Here is a 21,897-nt window from a genome sequence, read left to right as displayed (position 1 = left end):
GGAGTTATTGGTTGCAAAGCTTTGAACACACATACCTGGCTGCATTAAATTCGCAGCCCCAGGTTTCTGGCATGTGGGCTTCATGTGTATCGATCAGCAGCCTGGGTGTCTAAACGTTGTCATGGAGTCTGATTAATTGTAATAAACGAACTCCCACTGCCTCTGAGACGACCAGCCAAGGCTGAACTTCAACCCCTTGAAAAGTCGCCTGCGACCACCCTCAAGTATTTGAGGGATTCCCAGGAGATGTTTTCCATAGTCTCATGAGTAGCTTGGTGTTAATCCCTTCTCTGCCGTCTCCTACTAGAAAACGCCATCAGTGTATGAAGCCTCAAAGTCTTCTGCTGTGGTACAAGAGGCGAGGGGGCGATGCACCCTCTGCATTTTACTTTGTTGGTGGCGGCAAGTTGGGGGTGGGGAGGCTGTGCCCCAAGAGGTTACATATTTTAGTGAAACAAGTCTAATTTTCATTACAGTGCTTTTTATTCTTAGCACGCAGACATATTTCCATGCATCAGGAATGGGTTCAAACGGAAATTTGCAAAGTGCCTTCAAAATAAGCTCTGCTGATGCCAAAGGAGTTGTTCCCGGTAAAAGTTGATTTTCCTGGTGCGCTTCCTTGGGGCCGGTTCTTTCCAGGGGATCGCCTCACTTCCTCAATGAAGAGGACCCGCTGGCTCCCACGTGGGCCCCGCCCCCACTGCGGCTGGCCGTATCCGAGTGTCGGCTTGTGTTCAGAATAGAAGCCTTGCTACATTTATAATGCTTTTATCCTGAATGCCTTCTTTAATGTCGTAAAGGCTGTTCATCCCACGGTTATCAAAAAACAGTTAACCCTTTTTCTGAATGAAAAAAAAATGACAAAAATATAGGTCCGTATATTCGTACTACTACTACCTTGCCAGAAGGAGTTGCCTCATGTGGAAAAAGTACCTTTGGTGACTTTGTCTTTCTAGTTTAGAGGCAGGAATGAGCATGGCTTACACGTTCAGCGGCCCATGCTTCGCAGATAATGTTTAGGTCCAAAGCATTACAGGGATTTTAAAAGTCGCACAGCTAGGATGTTGACTATATATTACTATAGTCACTTGGAAAGACTGGAAAAGGCAAAACGTTGAAGAAGAGGCTAGGAAAGTTCATCGTGAACTTCTCTGTATGCAGAAATAAGCCGCCCTGGAGACAGCAGCACGAGCCGGGAATGGCAGCTTGAGCCGGCCAGGCCAGGGGCAAACCTAACGCCTCACACACTTCACACCCTTTGCCCAGCGAAGGCCTCTAATGAGAAAACACTGCCCAACGGAAATGATGCTGAGTCCCCCGGGACCTTATTCCATGCCCTGCACCCAATGTTAAAAGCTCTAAGACACCACAGTGATTGTCACTCAGTGTAGTGTCTGTGTGCCCACTCCCATCCCTCCGAAATGCCATCATAAGGTGGCAGAGGGGTCCTTTCTATATGGATTGCACGGTGCCAAAAGACAGGCCACAGGACATCTCTGAAATTCTCACGCGCTAAGAAAAGAGAACACATTTTAGTGTCTTCTAAAAACAAAAGGACTCCGGGAATGGGAGCAATGAATTCGCTCGCTGACAGCTCCTCTGTCTGTGACGCCTACTGGTTACAGGGCTTCTCTGCTACCTGAGACGGTAAATTACTCCCGTAGGATTGTTCTGCACATAACCTTTAACTCATGCTCGATAGCAAACAAATGAAAGAGAGGCAATACCATCAGATGGGATGATTTATTTTTAAAGCACAAGGTTTGGGTTTAATATAAATGTAAAAACATAACTTTCCCTTCCAGCCAGCCAGGTAGTTTAGGCAATTTATCAAACCCAAGCACTGATGCTGAGCAGTAAGAAAGGAAGAAAATGCATTTGTGTCCAAGTAATTGTCTTTCCCTTCCCGAAACCTAGTAAGATAGATGTGGGGCAGAGGCGATTCCAAAGAACGATCACGGTCAAACCAAGAGACTCCTTCACGCAATTAGTCTCATTACATTTCATCTTTAATTCTCAGAGGGGCCACCACCTCACATAAGGAATGTGAAGTCTCCTTTCTGCTCTTTGAGCTGTTTTGTGGATTTTTGCTTCTTCAAGAAGAACTCCTGTCAGCAACTCATTCCCATAATGAATGCAGCTTCGTGAAAGCCATTTTTCTTCTTTTGTCTCCTTTGACCAAAGCGGTTTCAAACCTTTACACAAACGCTGCCCAAACACAACGCTGATCCATGTAGCCTCCACATAAAGCATAAGTTGTGTTGTGACTATGCGACCCATGCATCCACTCAAGTATTTATTGAGCACTTACTATATGTCAGGATGCATTCTAGAAGCTGAAAATACAAGGATTGACAAAATTTATAAGATTCTTGATCTCATGGAACTGAATGTAGTGGGGAGAGAAGAATGAAGCGAGGGGAATAAATGGGTAACGTGGCTTAGGGTAGAGATGGCAGTTACTTTAAAGAGCGCGGAAAGAGAAATTTCTCTAAGAAAGTAACATTGGAACTGAACCCTGAATGGTAAGAAGGCCTCGGGCATGAGAAGATCTAAGGGAAATATTTGGGGAAGAAGGAATAAACAATGCCAACACCCCCAGTCAGTAAAGAGCTCAGCATTTCTAGGGAACAGACAGAGGCCAGTGTGTGGAGCTGGATGACACGGAGGATCACTGAGATAAGTACTGAGAGGCAAGCAGGGACCGGGTCACACAGTGCCCTGCAGGTCATGGCAAAGGACAAGATCATTTCAAGGTGTAATAAGGGCAGCTATTGGAAGGTTTTAAATAAACAAGTGACGTGGAAGACCTCAGGAGGGAAGGAAAGGAGTAAAAATGCAATGTTTTCGTTACTGTGTCTTGTTTATGCATTGGCCTATTTGCGCAGGCATGCTGATGTTTTGGAATCTAGACGAATGATGGCCTAGCACATCCACCCTACAGACTGGATGCATTCTTGCTGTTTTCAGTTAACTAAGCTTGTTCTAGGATCTCGCTCTGAAGGTGCATAGAAGTGGAGAGATGATAGCTGCCTGGTAATATACGCACTCCCAAATGTGTGTAGTGAAAACTGAAACTGAATCGAAGACAGAACCTGAATAATGAACCTGAGCCTCAGGAAGAGGGAGAAATGTTAGTGCAAATGCTACAAAACCAGAAGGATAGTTTGATGGTGCTTAGCCCTTCCGTTCTCTGACAAACACAGACGCCTAGAGGCTGACGTCCATTATCAACATAACAACTGAATTTCAGAACAATATATACTTTAAGCTGTCTTGCCTTTACCCTCTTCAAACACATACTCAGAACAGAAACGACATCAAATGAGGGGGCCATTTTATTAGCATTAAAATTTTATACATCCCACTTCAAAATCAGAAATGGCTGTAATGTCAAGACATTTCAAAGCACAAAAACATTAAGGAAATAGAGTAAGCATGAGATCCTTTCATCTGTTAAATTCCTCCCCATTTTCTACATACTCTCAGAACAATGGAGGGAAATACACAGGAAATTACTTCCAGAATTAGATAAAAAAAATTAAAGGTCATTTTCTGTGCAATTTACTGTACATTCGGAAAACAAAGTTCTTAATGCCACCGAAAGCCTCTAATAAACTCTGAGCTCCATTTTATGAGGATAAAGTCACATCTCTACTCAAAGACAGCAGATCTGATGCACATTTTCAACGTCAACTACGTCAATGGAATTAGAGGCGATAAAAGAAGCGGCTCAAAGTAAGCAAGGCTAGTCAACTGAATGAACACTATGTGAGGTATGTCCGCAAATATGGAACACAAGGTGTCTTTAAAAAGAGCCGGAAGGGCCGGCCGAGTGGCTCAGTAGGTTAAGAGCTCGCTCAAGAGTGTGAGCTCTGAGCAACAGCGGTTCGAGTCCCAGCCTGAGCTGAGCTGCCGCTGAGCTGCCAACAGGTGGCAGGATGGCTCAGCTAAAAAAAAAGCTGAAAATTCAACTTACCTGATTCGCCTTGAAAAGCCTCCATCTCCCGCTTACATGCAGCATGTCTTGCCACTTTCCTTTCCTCTAGGTCTTTTCGACTTTATGACCCAAACATCTTAGAAGTTTAAATAAGACTCTTGTCACATCATTGTCACTGGTGTATTCAGACTTGGCAGAGACTGGGCCTGGCGATTCTGTCTTTCCAAAACCACATTCTTCCCTGCCATTTGATCTGAAAAAAATCACAGACCCAGAGACAGATGCAAATACCAACCACTGGCAATGCCAAAAGTAATTGACCACTAGTTTAAGTCAAGACTAGGTAAATTTGAATCGAATTTGAATTCTTATTGAACACCTATAATAAAGGATATATATATAATAAATTCACAAAATATGGATAAAGAAGAAGCAAAACACTAAAGATAAATACCTGTTTCTGGTACTTAAATTCAGTTTATCTTCCACGGTGTTTCTCTGATTGGTCCTAGCAGTCTTCCTGGGAAATGGAAACTGACCATAAATGGATATGTTTCTAAGGAAAGAACCATAAAGAGAAGGTAGCCCATTACTGAGAAAGAAGCAGAAGAACATACACGTTTATAGCATGTAGACGTTTACGGCACACAGATTCTGGCTCTTCTAGTTAGTAGTCAAAACCTCCACTGCATCAGTTTCCTCAAAACAACAGTACCCGCATCGTAGGGTTTGGCAGATAATTAAATGAGAGGATACACAGAAAGTGTTGAAAACTGTTCCTGGCATGTAGTGAAAACCACTATTTTTAAAGACGTAACAGTTGACAAATGACCAGAAGTGGTTCAAGATAACTCAGTGTCAGTCATGAAGTCTATATTTAATGAAGTGTGGGTGAGTTATAAGGAATGTTATCTAAAAAGTAGCTGTGACACAGTATGAAGTGACAAGATTTTATATTTTTTATCCTAACTATAGTGGGAGGAGAAATGTAAATAATAAATTTTAACAAGACTTAATTATCATACATTTATTGATGATAAGTAATTACTAAACAGGAGATGCATTCCTAGCAAAATGGTAACATGAAAAATCATGAATGGACTTGAACGTAGCTGGTTTCAAACCCAGGATCCATCACTGCTAGTTAGGGGCCCTCTCTGATAAACAGCGCTTGTTTGTTTTGTGTGTGTGAGAAACGGGAATATTAACATAATTTTTATGAGCTTGGAATAAGGATTAATTGAGAAAATGTGTATAAATAGCCCTCAGTATCTGGCACATAGTAGGTATTCAATAAAAGTGTTCTGTTCTCGCCTTTTATGACTGATGATACGAGGTCAGTCCAACCTTCCTACAACATCAGGCTGCGGTGCTATAGTCAGGGCAGAGGTGGTGGCTGAGTAGACAACTGGTCTACCCCAGCAAAGCACTGGCGGTCCCAAGTATCTCTTATCAGGTGAAAGTAACTGAAATAAATTTGGAGTCCAAAAAGAAAGAAAGAAAGAGGAAGCTTCTGCTTTCTAGAGCCTCAGATTTTTTACTACCAAGACTAGGAGACCAATGTACCTTGCCTAAGATTCACTAAGTTTAGTGAGATATCATGACCCTTAGCAGATTGGATTGTCCTCAAGGATAGCCACATCCTCAATGCATCCAACAGAGACAGATCTGGCAAGACAGAGCAAGCACAAGACAATTCAAAATGAATCAGTGAGTCTTTTTAAAAAATGGGAACAGCTGCCTCTCCTTCCTATGGTTGTTTTTTTTTCTATTTGGTGTTCACAGAAGTACCAATTTGTACTTATTTCAAGCACATGCTTCTGTTCTTACCTAATAATGGGGGCGTCACTGGGGTAGGACTGTGGGAGAATGGGTGTGGACCCCAACAAATGTAACATTTTACTGTGGACAAAGCCAAAGGAAATTTGGCAAACAGAATTTTCATAGGCTATTTATCTGTGAAACTATTTACAAGAATGATTAGACTATAAAAATGTAAAAACGTGCAGCTCATGTAAGAAATACATGAGCTGCATGTTTAATTTTAGATTTTCCAGTAGCTACATAAAAATAAACAAGTAAAATAATATTAATATTTAATTTAACCCAATATTTCAAAACTAGTGTTTTAAGACGTGATCAATACTATTAATGAAATATTTTACATTTTTTTTGTTTTGTACTAATCTTCAAAATTCAGTGTATATTTTATACATACAGTACATCTCAATTCAGACCAGCCATATTTATTTAGTGGCTAGTGGATTAGCTCAGATCTAGAGAGTTGATGTGACATATAATAGTAGACTGGATTTTACTGTTCTTTAATGAACACATATGTCTGAGTCTAGGAAAAAAATATAGAACTACACCACCACTTGAGATAACACACCCTAACTTTTTTTGAGTCAGTTTGTAATCTATTTCAATTCCTAGGTATAACCTAGGTGGTATAGATGGCTGCAATTGTCTTATCTGAGATTGCCAATGAGAATTCTGAAGCAGTGAGCTCTAAGGGGAAATCTGAAATATAAAGTCAAAACCTATAATGATCTGTCCTTCAAAGTCATCCTGAAATGCTTTACACATGTTAATTACAAGTCTCTAAGAAGACAGATGTTTGCTAATTAATTAAATGAGCAAATGAATGATGATGAAGAATGTATAATTAAATAAAATACGGATTTTAGAATTTTATAATTTTTATATCTGTAGGTAAAGATGAAATATGTGTTATGTTGAATAATTTATACCTATAGAACGATGATAAGTAGATAGGCAGATAGATAATCAGTAGGTAGATATTAAAATAGATAGATAATTACTGTGGGTTATCTAAAACTCCTCTTTCAAGTAAAAATGTATAATTACAGAAATCCAGCTACTTCTAAATCATTCAGTTAAGGGTAGGACCTGCATAATTGAGACAGACAGAAGCATGGCAGTAAGAAACCTAGGATGGACAATGAAAGATGAAAATTAGTAGAACCTTTAACTCATTACTTAAATTTTCACAAGACTCTCTAAATCTGTATGCTTGCCAATCGTCCAAAAATTGAAAAAAATATTATTTTTACTTTCAATCATATTTGACTAAAGCAGATAAATCTTAAAAACATATTTATTAAAACCTCATTATCACCTGTCCTTACCATTATGACTTATTATGGCTTCCTATTTTTTCCCAGGTTAGCTTAGCTAAGACACTATACCAAGTTCTTCTTCTAAGATGTAGTTTTCATTACACTCTGCCCATATTCAAGGACTTCCTCTCTACTATCGGATCAGCTCCAAAACTTTTGGCATCCTAAATCTTCCATCAGATGCCCACACCTAATTATGTCTCCTGACTCGCTATCTCAACAGCCATTCCTCTTTATATTTCTGCACATTCTGTACCTAACGAATTATTTATGCCCCGAGTCTATTTCTCACATATGAGAAATGGTGGCGAGCGACATGCCAAAGTGCTCTATGAAATTTCACTCTGTCCTTTCAGAGGCCAGCGAGAGTGTCCATGAATCAGCTGCAACAGACAGATACCCAAACCTGGACAGGGAACAGCTATAAATATGAAAAAAAAAAAAAGAAATTACGGGATTAAAACACAGGTACGGGCAATCTGATTTTATGACATCAAAAACACAGAATGGAAAATCCATTCAGCTGACATGTTAGAAACGCTTGCCAAAAACTGAATAAGTAGCTAAATCCTGAACCACAGAAGAGCTGCCCAGTGCTAAGGATTGTTAGTGGTATTTGAAGGTCTCCTTTGTCAAGGTCAGTGAAGTATGCCAAATGAAATGACCAGTCCAGCACACAAATCAGCCTTGGGAATTTTAAGAAAAGAGGTGTTTTGTTTTGTTTTGTTTTTGGCACACACAGAAACTTTTCAGATCAACCAAAATCAAGGCTAGATGCCAACTCTGATTATTTTAACATGAGGCCAGGCCTCAGTATTATGAAGGTGAAGTCACAAATGTAACCAAGATAACTTGCATCACAGGCTGCTGTGCTCCCTTTATCCAGAGAGAAGATGTAATGTCAGTTCCATAATGAAATGCAGGAGAAAAGCTGTGAAAGCTGGCCTGTCTGCACTATAAGCCCCATAACAGAGGGAAGATGCCTGAGCCGCCCCGTGGCCCCTGGGACTGCGGCCTCATTTCTGGAGGTGTGTTCCACACACTAACGGTTGGATGTTTTGCAAAGTGAACTCTGCAGGTTTGTTCCATGAGAAAGTCACGAACTCACGTGCTGGCTGTCCTATATGTCCTGAGTATCGCGAGGGCTGCATGGTTGGAGAAGCTAGGTTGCCAAGTTCAAAAAGCAAGCTCCTTGCTGGTGAGCTGCCAATAGGTGGCAGGATGGCTAAGCTGGTGAGAGCACGTGCTCCTAACAACAAGGTTTCCGGTTCGGCTCCTGTATGGGATGGTGGGCTACACCCACCCACAACTGAGATTGAACACGGCACCTTGAGCTGCGTGGCTGAGAGCTGCAGACAGGCAGCCGGATGGTGACTGGACTTGGAGCTGAGCTAGCTGCACCCTCCACAACTAAGATTGAAGGACAACAACTTGGCTGTTCTCCTTTCCCAATTCCGCAATAAAATCTTTAAAAAAAACAAACTCCTCAGCTGAGCTACAACATAGAGGAAAAGAGGCCCCCTCTGACCAACTGTTGCTCTCAGCTATCTAAGGCGGACGGCTTTTCACAGCTTACTCTCCAGATGCTTTATCAGCCCCATAGATGCTTTCGATAGAAGGTTGGAAAGCAAAGTTAAGGAAGTGAAATGTCTAAACTGAGCTTTCTCTCCGCGAGAAGCTATCTTCTGTTACAACTACTTCTGGTTCCATCATTCTTGAAAAGGACTCCTTACAAAGAAAGCCAAAGACAAATAAAGAGCCAAAATCTATGTTACGACTCTCTTTTAGAGTGCTTTCAGATTAATGTTGAAGGTCCTACATGTAGGAACTCGGCTGGCAGATTATTCAGGAAGGGAACCCCTGATTCCAGGTGACTGTTGAATGTACTTCCATCTGGCGGGCTCCAAATAAACAATAATTCAGCGTTTTTAGCAATTACTCCCTGGAAGATTTCAAAATCATAGAATTTGGAGGTTAAATAATGTGCAAGTACTGAATGTGTTAGAATCTCCATGAACTAAAGTATTGTCTGCATGAAGCCATAACAATCATCTGAAATTTTAAAAACAAAACGAAACAGAAAAACAACCTTAAGCAATGATACTATTGTTTGGTACAAATGAGGCAAAATAATTTTCTGGATCATACTGTTTTTCTGACTTTAATGAATCAACCAGTTGCTTTCTTATCATACATAAAAAGACGGAGAGGTGAAGTTCAGTATCATAGAAACATCCACGTGCGCAAGACATCAGCATTTACGGGGAGTGGGTGAGGGATGAATCTAGGAGCTATAAAGAGGTCCAACTCGGACACACATGGGAACGCCTAAATTTAATTTTATCTTATTGAAAGAGAAATGCATATAAGCGATAAAAGTAGTAAATGTGCCTTTGCACGTGACAGTTAACTAGAAAACTCAGTGTCAGCAGAGGCCTTTCAAACGTGTTAAGATGTATTATTTTGCGTGATGCAGCTCTTCACACAGAAAGATGGGACTTCCAAAGCACCATTCATGGATATACAGTTAGAATGACTCTTTCAAAGCAGTGATAAGTTTCCTCTCAACAGGAAAGTAGCGTGCCATGGTGCTGTGATGAATTGGGTAACTGGTCTCAATTCTATAAAACTAGAACTCTGTTCCCTTAGCCATGTGATCTGCAGTCCCTCCCACGGGTGATGCTTCTCACCCTCCCGATTCTGGGCTCCGCCATATGCCTTTGAACTGTGGAGGTGACAGGAGCTGAGGTGTTAAGAAGAGGCGTATGTGGTCTACCTGGGCATCTCTGATGGCCATGATAAAAACACTCTCCTCTCACATCCCAAATGAGGGGTGGGAGCAGACCTGACACCAGCCCAAAGCTGGAGCCAAGCCCTGCTTCCGGACAGCCTGAAGCAGAGCCACCCTGCAGGAGAAAGAAAAACAAACAAACGTTCCGAAGGGAAAGCCTCTGAATTCTGGAACGGTTTGTTAGGTAGTATGACGGAAGCAGCAGCTGTCTTCACACGTGTCTCGAATGTGGACTTCAAGGTCAGAAAGATCTGGATTTGCACAGCCCTGCCGCGGCTTAGCTGCGTAACCTTGGGCAAACTTCTTAACCGATGGGATGCTCCGCTTCCTCGTTTGTAAAATGAAGATAATGATGTCAATCTAAGCGTCTTGCTATAAAGATGGAACAGCACAACGTATGTGACACAAACATGTGCCTGGCACACGAGTCGCTCTGGGAAGCTGCTGTCATCATCATCACTATCATCATCTTCATAATCAAGTTGTCTATTCCCTGTCTAGGCCTCACCGAGACCACGTGGCTCGTGGCATGAAAATCCTGTGCAAAGCGCGTGCACTGGTGTCGCACACAGAGGACAGCTGACAACGACTGCATTCCTAAACACTCTTTCCCAACAGGCTCGTTCAGAAATGGGACACACACTTTCTGCTTCAGTAGCATCCCGTGTCTATAACCAAGGTGACCACATAAACAGTATTTTTCTTTTTTGGTAAGAACGGATGCATTTAAAGCCACTCTTCAGTCCACCTCAGATCGAGGCCAAAACCGAATCACTTGGATAGTAAAACTTACATTTCCCTGGCTCGCAAATCCATCATGATATTTTGCACCCAATTGTCTGCATAGCACACACGCATGCACACACACACACACACACACACACTCTCTCTCTCTCTCTCTCTCTCTCTCTCTCTCTCTCTCTCTCTCTCTCTCTCTCTCTCAATACAGCTGTGAGTCCCAGTGGGACTCTCACACGACCTGGGGGTCTACTAGCTTAGTCTGTCTGGGCTGCTGTAACAGAACCCCATGGACCAGGTGCCTACACAACAAACATTTATTTCGCCCAGTTCTGAAAACCAGAATCCAGCATCCGGGTGCCAGCACTCGGTCCCGGGAAGGCTATCTTCCTGTTTCAGATGGCTGCCTTCTCATTACACCCTCCCACAGCAGGGACAGAGGTCATATCTCCTGTGTCTCTTCTTCTAAGGGCACTAGTCCTATTCACGAGGGCCCCGCCCTCTGATCCAATTACCGCCCAAAGCCCCACTCCTAACACCATCACACTGATTAAGATTTTGCATATGAATGTGGGCAGGGCACAGACATCTCCCTTGTGACTAAGTCCCATCTTTTCTAGGCCTGCTACCATCTCTAGTGGGCGCCACCACACGGCAACGCCTGGGCCTCCTGCACTTGACACTGCCAGCTCATACGAGGCCATGGCCTTAGCTGGTGCTGCTGACAGAGTGAGTGCCAAGTTACCAGAGCTGCTCCGTGCTGCAGTCCACTGTGGAGAGAGAGGGGTCCTTCTCTCGCCCGTAAGGATCTGTCAGGAATGAACCAATGTCCTAACCTCTCCTGTCTTAATATCTTCTAGAGATTTTAGTGAAAGTCACTTTTCCACTTTTTATTCGCAGCTCTTTCTCTCATAGCATCTAAAAATGAGTCAGCCATGGGAGGAAGAAGGAATACAAGCTGGACTTGGGACAATCGGAAAGACACACTATCCTGGGGCCACACCTGTCCCTCTGGTTGGACATCAGAAGCTCTGCTATCTTTGCCTCTTCCCTTAATAGAAATCCTTTTCCATAAGGTCCTCCAGTTCCCCTTTTGTAAATTATCTTTCAGCACACATAGTTTTCCTCATCTGTAAGAACTACCCACATAAATTCAGGCTCATAACCATACTGCCTGGAGTCCCCTGTCATAAATAGACTGTCCTTTATTTGGTATAGAACAAAACTAATAAATAATGAGGAAAAAAGCTTGAGTCAGAATAAGTTATCCATGTTAGAGACTCACCATTATTTTCTTGTTTTAACTGCTTGGTTATCTAATAAGTAGTTCAAACTTAGCATAGCAAAAATTGGACATCAGCCCACCCCCAAAACCTGCTGCTCTGCGGTACCCCCCACCTTTTGGCTCTCCATTCAAAGTACACTGAGATCCCAGCTTTTCTCGTCTCTTCCAGGCTTCCCTCACCTGGACAGCGGTGAGAGACCCTGACTGGTCACTGTGCTTTCCCATTTGACCGTCCGTTGTCTACTCTTTGCACAGAAGCTTGAGTGGTGCTTTAAAAACATACATCAGAAACTAGTTTTGCTCCGCTCCGAGCCTGTCACTGCTTCCCATCTCACTCCCGGTCAAAGCGAAAGGTCTCACAGCACAGTCCGTGCAAGAGCCTCCCTCACCTGGCACCTGGGCCAGCCCACTGGTCTCCTTGCTATTTCCCGACTATCCCAGGTCTGCTCCCACCGTGGGCCTCGGTCTAGCTGATCCTCTACCTGGAACACTTCTCCTCTCAACACTCCCTCGGCTGAATCACCCCCTCACCTCCTACAACCTGCTTGGCTCTCATTTTATCCGCAGACCTACCTTAACACTCCTAACAGCCCTCCCCACCCACCCCTGCCCCTAGCCCCTATTCCCTCACCATGAACGAGTCCTTCATTTTTTTCAGAGCATTTATACACACCTGTCATAGTAAATGATTTTCCCATTTATTGCTTTATGATCTTTTGTCCATCTCCCCCCACTCTCCATTGGAATGCAAGTTTCATGAGGGCAGGGAGGTTTACCTATTGGGTTGTCAGAAAAGTCATGACGTATTTTTTCTGTTTTTCGTTGCAAAAATACATCATGAGTTTTCCGACAACCCGGTATTTTGCCCATTAAACATTGCTAGGCATATAAATGAGCACATATTGAAAGGAGGAAAAACAAAATTATTTCATGAAGTCATTAATGTTTATATCGAATAGTGCTTGCCATACATATTCAAGCTTTGCAGAGGACCAAGGAGAGTTTTCAAATATTACAAAACGAATTTTCTTCTTCAATTACAGAGTCACTTTTTAAAGGATGGCTGCCCACACACCATCCTTTTACATTCACACACAGTGTAATTATTTTATCTGTTTCAAATGTCTTACAGATACAAGTTTCACATATGTTGATGCTCTAATCTCTCTCCTGGGACCTAAGAGGTATAAACTGATATGCAAATAGAATTTAGTCCACATGGTTACATCACAATATATAATAGTTCTTAGCAACAGAAAAAAACCTCAAATACAGCTAATGTAAAACTGATACAGATGAGGTGTTATGGAGGGAAAGTGGAAGATACTTTTGAACAAATAAAGTGAAAGGTATATATCAGTTTCATAAACATGTTTTATTTACACCCTCTCTGAAACAACATATGCATCTTCAGGCTCACACAAATATTTCAAACATAACATGTCAAAAACAAAAGGTATCTCTCCCCAAACTGTCTCCTTCCTTAAGAAGTATTAGGGGGATCACTTCATAGATTGTGCAGACACCTGTACAATCTGTACACTGCGCTGTACACCTGAAGCTGAATAATACTGAATGTCAACTAGAATACACACACACACACACACACACACACACACACACACACAGAGTCACAGGACGTGGAGCACAGCATAGGGAACAGAGTCAATGGAATTGTAACAACTACATGTGATGTCAGAGGGGTAGCAGACTGGGTGGGGGGAGGGCGTTATCACTTCGTGAGGGGCATAAATATCTAATCATACACCTGAAGCTAATATAACAAAAAGAAGGAAAAACACGGCACCGACACCCAGCCAGTTACTCCCTCACCTTCCACCTCTAGTGAATCCAGTGGCCAAGTTGTGTCAAGTCTACTCCATAAACATCTCGCCACACCACACCGTCTCCTGCGTTGCTGTCACATGCTTGTCATCCAGTGAGGCCCTATTTCTCCTGAACCACAGCAACAGCCTCAGTGGACAGAGACCTCAGGCCTCGCCTTTCTCAAATCCACCCACCACACAGCACACCTGACCTTAGCATTCCCCTGGCGGGAACCCTTTACGTGATCTCCCCTTGGCTTTAGAGTTAAAAAAAAAATCTTAACATGGCTTACCAAAACACCTGTGACATCTTAATATCGCCTGTCTCTTAAGATTCAAGTAGAGGAAAAACTCTGTGCTTGAGTGCAGAGTACACAGTAGGATATTATAAGAGGGGTGATTTGAGTGGGGCATCCCCAGAAGCTAACCATGAGACTAAGATCTGAGTACAAGTAGATGGTATGGGCGAAGACGCAGGAAGTACCAGACAGAGAAAGGCTCAGCCAGGAACCACAGGTACCAGCCTTAGGACACCGGTTATGAACGGGAAGCCCACGTGCCGAAGGGTAGCCGCAGCATCTGCTAAAAAGGTTCTGAACAAAACGAGTCTTTCTCCAAGGAAAATAATCCGGGCAATAAAGGATCTTGAAACTATATATATATATATATATATATATATATATAATTTTATAAATTTTATTCTCTACTTAGGAATACAGTTAACCTTAACAGAGGAAAAGTGGAAAGTTCCGTAAAAGTTCTTTTGTTTATTTGGTTTCTAGATTGTAGTAATTCTTTTCCCATCAGCTCATAAAAAGGGATATGAAATCCAGAACATTTATGACTTAGGGAGCTATATAGAGGACATATTCGATAACTAGTCAATTACACTAAAGTCTAAAATGTAATTAAATTTGGGTATGATCTGATCTCTGTGTTAAATGGCAAATTTCTCTGCTGTATTTGTCTGCCATTTAGTGTAAAGATATAATTACTCTCTTGTGATTAAGATATTCCAATATGTATCTAAAAATCTAAACTTGTAAATTCTAATAATCATGGAACATGTTTTAATTAATTTTATCAAATAAAAAAATGACTAGTATAGGAGATAAATCATATTTCTTAAATTATACTTTTAAATCAACCACAAAGGAGTTCACAATGCATGTTTTTACGTTCCTGGCCTTAAAATTCTGCCTTTTTTCTCAAAAAAAAAAAGAATTTACACAGCCAGGATACCTTTGGGTTCAGAGGTGGCTGTACATTTCTATTTTCTTTCTGCAGAAGTTTGCAACCAGCGTGATTAAAACCAGCACTGCTCCTGACAGCTTCGAAACCCTAGCCCAATGGAGCACATTCATGCTGTGACCCGGAATAACTACCTACAGATCTGAAATCCCAACTTTCTGCACGGCCACAGGGGACAGACTTAAGACAAAAGAGGGAGAAGGATTTCAGCTCAAGGAAGAAGGCGGAAGGACAGCCAGAGGAGGAAGAGGGGGGAAATACCTGAAAATAGCGAGGTTATTTTCAAAGGCTAAGGCGTGTGGGAGAGATATCTAAGCACAGATTTGGTTTGGGATTTACAGAAAACTAAAGAGCGTCCCGCTGGTTGAACAAGATCACTGTGAGGTCTGTTTCTAAGTTTGGGATCTATGATTCCAAGAACTAGGGTTGATCTGGCAATTGCATATACAATGAATTAGAGGAGAGTGTGGAGATAGAGAAACCAGCTGAGAAGCATCGCGACAACCCAGGTAAGAGGTAAACTGTAACTGTATAGTGAGTCTAGAAATGGAGAAGAGTGAAGAAATAGTCCCATTCTGAGGAACTGTTGAATCAGATGAGAAGAGGAAGAGGAAGGGTGACAGAGATGACATCAAGGTCTGGCGCCTGCGTGCAGGGAGGTCAGTAGCCCCTCACAGACAAAGAACCAGGGAGGGAAAAGCAGGTGTAGGAGGACATATTAATAACAGATCCACTGTGAGTGGAAGCTCGTACTCGATATAGTCAGATATAAGCAGCAGGCAACTGAAAATATGGTACTGGAGCTTGGAAGAGGGGTCCCGACCCGACAGAGAAGAAGAAATGGCCTGTACATCACTGACTGTCAAAGGCATGACCTGGTCTAAGCTTGTCTGCCTAGAGAGAAACTATGGAGAGAAAAGGAAACGAACCATCAAAGATCACTCTGTGATGTCTAAGAAACAGAGCAGGGATGGGGAGGGAGGCAGAGAGAGGGAGATGGGGGAAACTGGGGGGGGGCAGGGAGGGAGGGAGAGAGGGAGGCAGATAATGGGGAGAGTCAGTAACATATTTTTTGTGAAATTAATACTCCTATGTGTAACTAACAAATGAATAACTTTTGAAAACTTTATTTGCATCGTGAGTATTTCAACTGGATAAATTCTCACTGGCAGAATTATGTTCTGTCTTCCATAGTAAATGTTTATAGCAACCTCTTAGTTATGTAAGGAAACAATAAGCCTGAAAATAATGACACACTGCTTGTTAATAAAGGAGCCTCTATTGCTCATTTCGAGTTAAAATTAGATGAGTGAAAAATACTGTTTTTGCCATCGTTGTTTATTTGATTAATTCCCGGAATCCATAATGATCGTGTTGCCCTATTTCACCTAATGATACCAGATGACAATTACACAGCTTTATGATGTGAAAAGTGTTTTTCCTGCTTCATCTCTTTCAACTCTCACGAACAGCCCCTGCACTAGACCAGGACGCTCTAATTACCGAGGGGTCAGGTGACTTGCCCCAATGGACGTGCTGATGGAGCCCGTCCCCTCATTGACCCTTGGCCTCCAGAGGAAGCTGTGAACTCCAATTAGTAAAGGAGATGTTTGTGCGGCCACAGGACGCCTTTCTGAATATTCACATTCATAGAATCATAGACTGTTACGGCAAGCTACCTCTATCAACTGATTCTTCCCTTCAGGAAGCAGATGAGATAATAAGACAAAGGCGGTGAACTGACTTGTCCTAGACACACTCTTTTCATTCACGGTGACAGCGATATGTAGGCTGGAAACAACTGTTATCCGCCATCTACCCATAAGGAGAAAGAGGAGACGGATTTGTAAGGAAAGGCCCTGGTTGCTTGTTCTCTTCACGCTAAGTAAAAACATCTGGCGGCTAAGGTGACTAGATTAGAAGGATGCTTTCAGACTCTGCTGCTGCAGACTTTAAATTGTAAATATTCTCAGCACGAATCGTTTTCCGCTCCCTCTGCCACTCCGCCTCTCCCTCCCTCGTTAATACCCTGGTGAGAGAGAGCTGAAAGGGTCCAGCATCTTAAGGTAATTTCAAGGCTGCTCAGCTTACTACGCTCACCCCTTTCACCTATAACAGCTCCCTCCCTGCCTTTAGTTATTCCTCAAAGAATCCACCTCTCAAAACTGCGGCTGCTCTCCTCTTCCACCAGATGCAGACTTTCTGTGGAATGACGCTACCAGCAGGGGTCTGAAGGTGTGCTCCAGTCAAACTCTTCTCACCCACTACATTTCCTTCAAGGGGTCAGTGACTCACCCGAGGTCGGCTGGGCGGTGTGTCTTAAGTAATTTTAACAATGTACAAAAATGGACTCACCCTTTTCAAAATAAACGAAATCACATTCAAAATTATTTCCAGAACATTGCAACTGTGGTTTCCTCCTCTGCTTTCTTAAATGGGAGATCAAAGGATGGTATACTCCTAGAAGCGGGAACTTCAGAAATTAAGTTTATACACTACGAATGAGCTTCTGTGACTGGTGTCTGAGCCGCATACCATGGTGACAAGAAAGGTCATCTATGTATCAAATCTTCTCTCAGGAAACCCAACAAGTTTTTGTTTGTTTGTTTCTTTGCAGGGGGGAGGGGGGGTTAAATATTTGGCACCAAATATGAAACATTTACTATATGCCACAGCCTTGCAAACGGACTCTTATAGGATCTAATCTATAAGTAAGAAAACTGAGGCTCAGAGAACCCAGTGGCTTATGCAACAATGTCACATGGCTAATAACCAGCACAACTGGGAATCGACAAGGGTCACCCCACTCTAAAGCTTATGCTCACTTCACAGAAATAAGGACATCATGGCATCAAGATATATTCCGCACATCCTTGGGGGGACCTATAACTGTGCCAGGTTCTCACACTCTTTCTGAACCAAGACTAACTCAAGAGTCAGGTCAGCTAAGCCAGGAATGTAAAATGAAATGGTGAAGGAAAGAACGAAGGAAGGGCAGGAGGGAGAGAGAGAAGGAGGGGAAGGGGAAAAGGCAGGGGGTAGAGGGAACTCAGAAGACCAACAATTCCCCTTCTCCCCACCCCACTCCACCCTGGGTGCATTTCAAGGCCAAAATAACTCCACAGTGGCAGCAATTAAGTTCTCACCAATGAGGCAGGTGTGTTTTTTTCTGGTAAGTGCATAGGTGGGAGCCAATCTAATAGTTCAATTTCTCCCTCCACTTTATCCGATGTGACGTGCTGTGTGCAGCACAGTTCCTTAGGACAAGTGCACTTGAAAATAAAAATTCGTCTTAACCCTGAACGTTGTGACTGTGTATATTTTACAAAATGTCAATCGCTATGTGCTGGATGATCTGAGTGAGTCTAAGCCTGAGAAATACTTCAAATGGAAGAAAAAAAAATGACTTGTCCCAAATCCTGGACTCCATGCAGTTTCCAAAAGTACAATTTAAACCACTTCCCATCACTCAGTTATAATTTTGCTTTCTATTCCCCGGCTTCCCACTGGGTGACAGCCCCTGACCATAAGAAAAACAGCCTCAAGTGTTGCCTTAATTCTCCCATTTTAAGAACATTTCAGACAACAGCACATACTTGTTCGGGAGTCTGCTTCACCGTTCTCCTTTCTCGTGTTAAATGATAGATGGAATTTTTTATTTCAAGTTTCTCTACAAACTTGTATCACTCTTCATTAATGGTCAAGTGCGATATTATTTATGATCACGCAATATCGTTTATGATCATGTCTACGTACAAAAGACTCTAAGGTGTATATTTTGGGGCATGATTGTCAAATTATTTCCTAAGACCTATTTTAAATATAATGTAGTGAACCAAATTGAACTCCTGTTATTCTCTGTACCACATGGTTACAAATGCTCCTGGAAGTGACTTTTGATGATGTTTAATGGCCCATACTTGTGCCAATAATAACCATAATAATAACATTCATTTTGTGTTTGTATGTGTCAGGATATACACTATCTGCTTCACATCATTGATCTTATTTAAGCATCAGAATAGCCCCTTTTATACTTCAGAGTATTTCCTTAGCCAATATTCCAACATGAGAGACTCCTAGGTCATTGAATGTGGTCAATTTTCAAACTCAATATACAATTACATCCACAAAGATTATATTAATTTATGCAAAGCATGAAATTCCTTTTACTCCATACTTTTGTCAGCACCGGGTAGTCTGACTGTAATTCTTGTTTCAAAAGTTTTGTAATCTGACAAACAAAAAGTGAGGCCTCCCTGTTGTTTTAATTTGAATGCTAACAAGTTTGTTAACCTAGTTATTTCCTAATTATCATTAGTGTCACACGCTGCAATCCCTGAGGGTCTTCTCAGTGCTGCTGTTCTCAATTTGAATGAACTTTTTAAATACTAAAACGATTAACCTTTGTCACACTTACTATAGATAGTTGTCACAATTTAACTTGCTTCTTAATTTTAGTCTTTTTTATTTTGGACCCGCAGCCTTTGCATGTTAAAATAATTAAATGTATTGATCTTCCTCTTCATAAATTCTTCCATTACAATGCCACCTTAATGAGACACAAATTGTTCATGTCTCACCCCTATTTCTTTGACCTCAAGTGCCACACTCCTCTGCATAACAAACAAGACCATAGCTCTTGCTTACCTCTCACAAACCATCTTGCCTAAACATTCACCTTCCAACGCAGTGATCTAACCTTGCCGACTCCTTCTCTGAGCAAGGCCACTTCACAGACGGTGTGAGTGCCTGAGCACTGCGCTGCACACCTGAAGCTGGAGCTGAATAATACTGAATGTCAACTATTATATATATATATATATATATATATATATATATATATATATGTGTGTGTGTACATGTATATATATATGTGTATATATGTGTGTGTATATATATATATATATATGTATATATATATATATATATATATATATATATAGTCACAGGGTGTGGAGTACAGCATAGGGAATAGAGTCAATGGAATTGCAACAGCTACTGACAATGTCAGAGGGGCAGTAGATTGGGGGAGGGGGGTTATCACTTTGTGAGGGGTGTAAATGTCTAACTATTTCATTGTGTTGTACGCCTGAAACTAATAATAACTAAAAAAAAAAAAAAAACCAACCTGCATTCTTTCTGGATGATGGATTTGTTCAACCTGTCCAATTGCCAACAGTACACATTCGAATTGATTGTTTGGCTCCTTGGGAGGAGCTCAAAAAACACACCTTTAAAACCCCACCACACTGAGAGCATAACCTTCCTCAGATGAATGTCTGCTTTCGATGTTGTTTGTGGCAAATCATCACGTCGGGACCAAGACTGTTGGAGCACCACATTGTTGTGAACAGTCCACTTCTCATCACCAGTTATCAGTCACTTCAAAAAACGATCGTTTTCCTCACGCTTAATGAACATATCACAGATGTTTATATGCGCTGCCGTCAAATGAACAACTTTGAGTTCATGCAGAACCCAAACATCGAGCTTGCCTATGTATCCCAGCTTCTTCAGGTGGTCGTGAACACTTGAATGATGGATGTTCAATGTTTCTGCAATCTCTCATGTCGTGTAACGTGGGTTTGAGTCGATGAATGCCTTTATTTTGTCGTCATCAACCTCGGTGGGCCTCCCTGACCGAGAAGCGTCGTTGAGATCAAAATCACCAGCACGGAATTTCGTGAACCATCGTTGGCACTGATGTTCTTGTAGAGCATTGTCACCATAAACTTGATGCAACTTTTCACAAGCTTGATGCACGTTCTTCCCTTTATGGAAGTAAAACAGTAAAATATGGCAAAAATGCACAGTCTGGTCTTCCATCTTCAACTTGTTGTAAAATCTCCAAAACTCAACCAAATCGCTCAATATTTTTTTTTTAGAATGAAGCTAGAACTGGCAGCTATTAAATGACATAGCAATAACATAGATGCGAATGACTCTACTACTTCCAAAAATGAACTAGTGCAATCTATTGCAAACATGCATCATGACTTTTCCGATAACCCAATATACATCAGTCGTTGTTTACTAGATGAATGAATTAATGATAAAAGTTGAAGGGTACTGAAAGGTGAAGGGTACTGAAACATACGGAGATATATATATATATATATTTTTTTTTTAAGATTTTTTTTTTAATTGGAGAATTGGGGGGATGGGAACAGCGCTGGGGAATTGGGGAAGGGGAACAGACAAGTTGCTGTCGTTTTGTTCTTCAGTCTAGTTGTGGAGGACATTGCTTCACTGGGCCAAGTTGGCACCATCATTGCGCTCTTCCTGAGTGAGGCAGATCAGTCGCCAGCTTCTGGATGGCCGCTCACTGCGGCTGCTGGCCGCTCACTGTGGCTGCTGGCTGCTCACTGTGGCTGCTGGCTGCTGGCTACACACGGTAGCCCATGGCAACCCACTGCCACGGGGGCTGCAGCCTATGCCGTCGCCAGCGACTCATGGCAGCCCAGCTCCAGGTTGAGCTGTTGTTCAGCATCTTAGCTGTGGAGGGCAGTGTCACTGGCCCTCATATGTGGGATCCGAACCGGGGCCCTCTGGCATCCCAAGCCAGTTCTTAACCATCGTGCCACTCGGCCAGCCCCATATGGATATATTTTATTTGTAAATACATACAATTTTTATTTGTAATTCATGATGTGAAGAGAAATAATTTGGGAGAAACTAGATGACTTCAAATCCATTTATGACTTGAAAACATTTACTGGGGAGTAACCAATGAAAGGGCAACACTGCATCAATAAGTATAAATATGCTTCTGAAACCATGGGCCACCTAAGTTATGCTGTAATATCTAGTTGAAGTGTCAATAAAAAAATGTGTTACAGCCGTTTGGAATATACGAATTTTTTCTATCTTTCTCATATTATTTTTCCCTATTTGAAATAACCTCAAAAATACATATTAAG

The 21,897-nt window shown here is 42.0% G+C and overlaps 1 long non-coding RNA gene across 1 annotated transcript in view; it reads right to left on the bottom strand.

Moving 5' to 3' along the window:
• Positions 1–3,985: 3,985 nt before the first annotated feature.
• The window catches only part of LOC109387832 (uncharacterized), a 78,184-nt gene continuing 60,272 nt past the window's right edge, over positions 3,986–21,897 (bottom strand). Inside the window, exons 3-4 of the long non-coding RNA XR_002125102.1 lie at positions 4,395–4,496; positions 3,986–4,193 (exon numbers count right to left, since the gene is read on the bottom strand). This is a non-coding gene — a long non-coding RNA (uncharacterized LOC109387832). The remainder of the gene's footprint in view (positions 4,194–4,394; positions 4,497–21,897) is intronic.

This window comes from Hipposideros armiger, unplaced genomic scaffold, assembly GCF_001890085.2.
Source record: "Hipposideros armiger isolate ML-2016 unplaced genomic scaffold, ASM189008v1 scaffold_170, whole genome shotgun sequence".
NCBI classification, from domain to species: Eukaryota; Metazoa; Chordata; class Mammalia; order Chiroptera; family Hipposideridae; genus Hipposideros; species Hipposideros armiger.
Note: the sequence above shows the minus strand (reverse complement) of the source record. Positions and strands in the feature narration are given on the sequence as shown.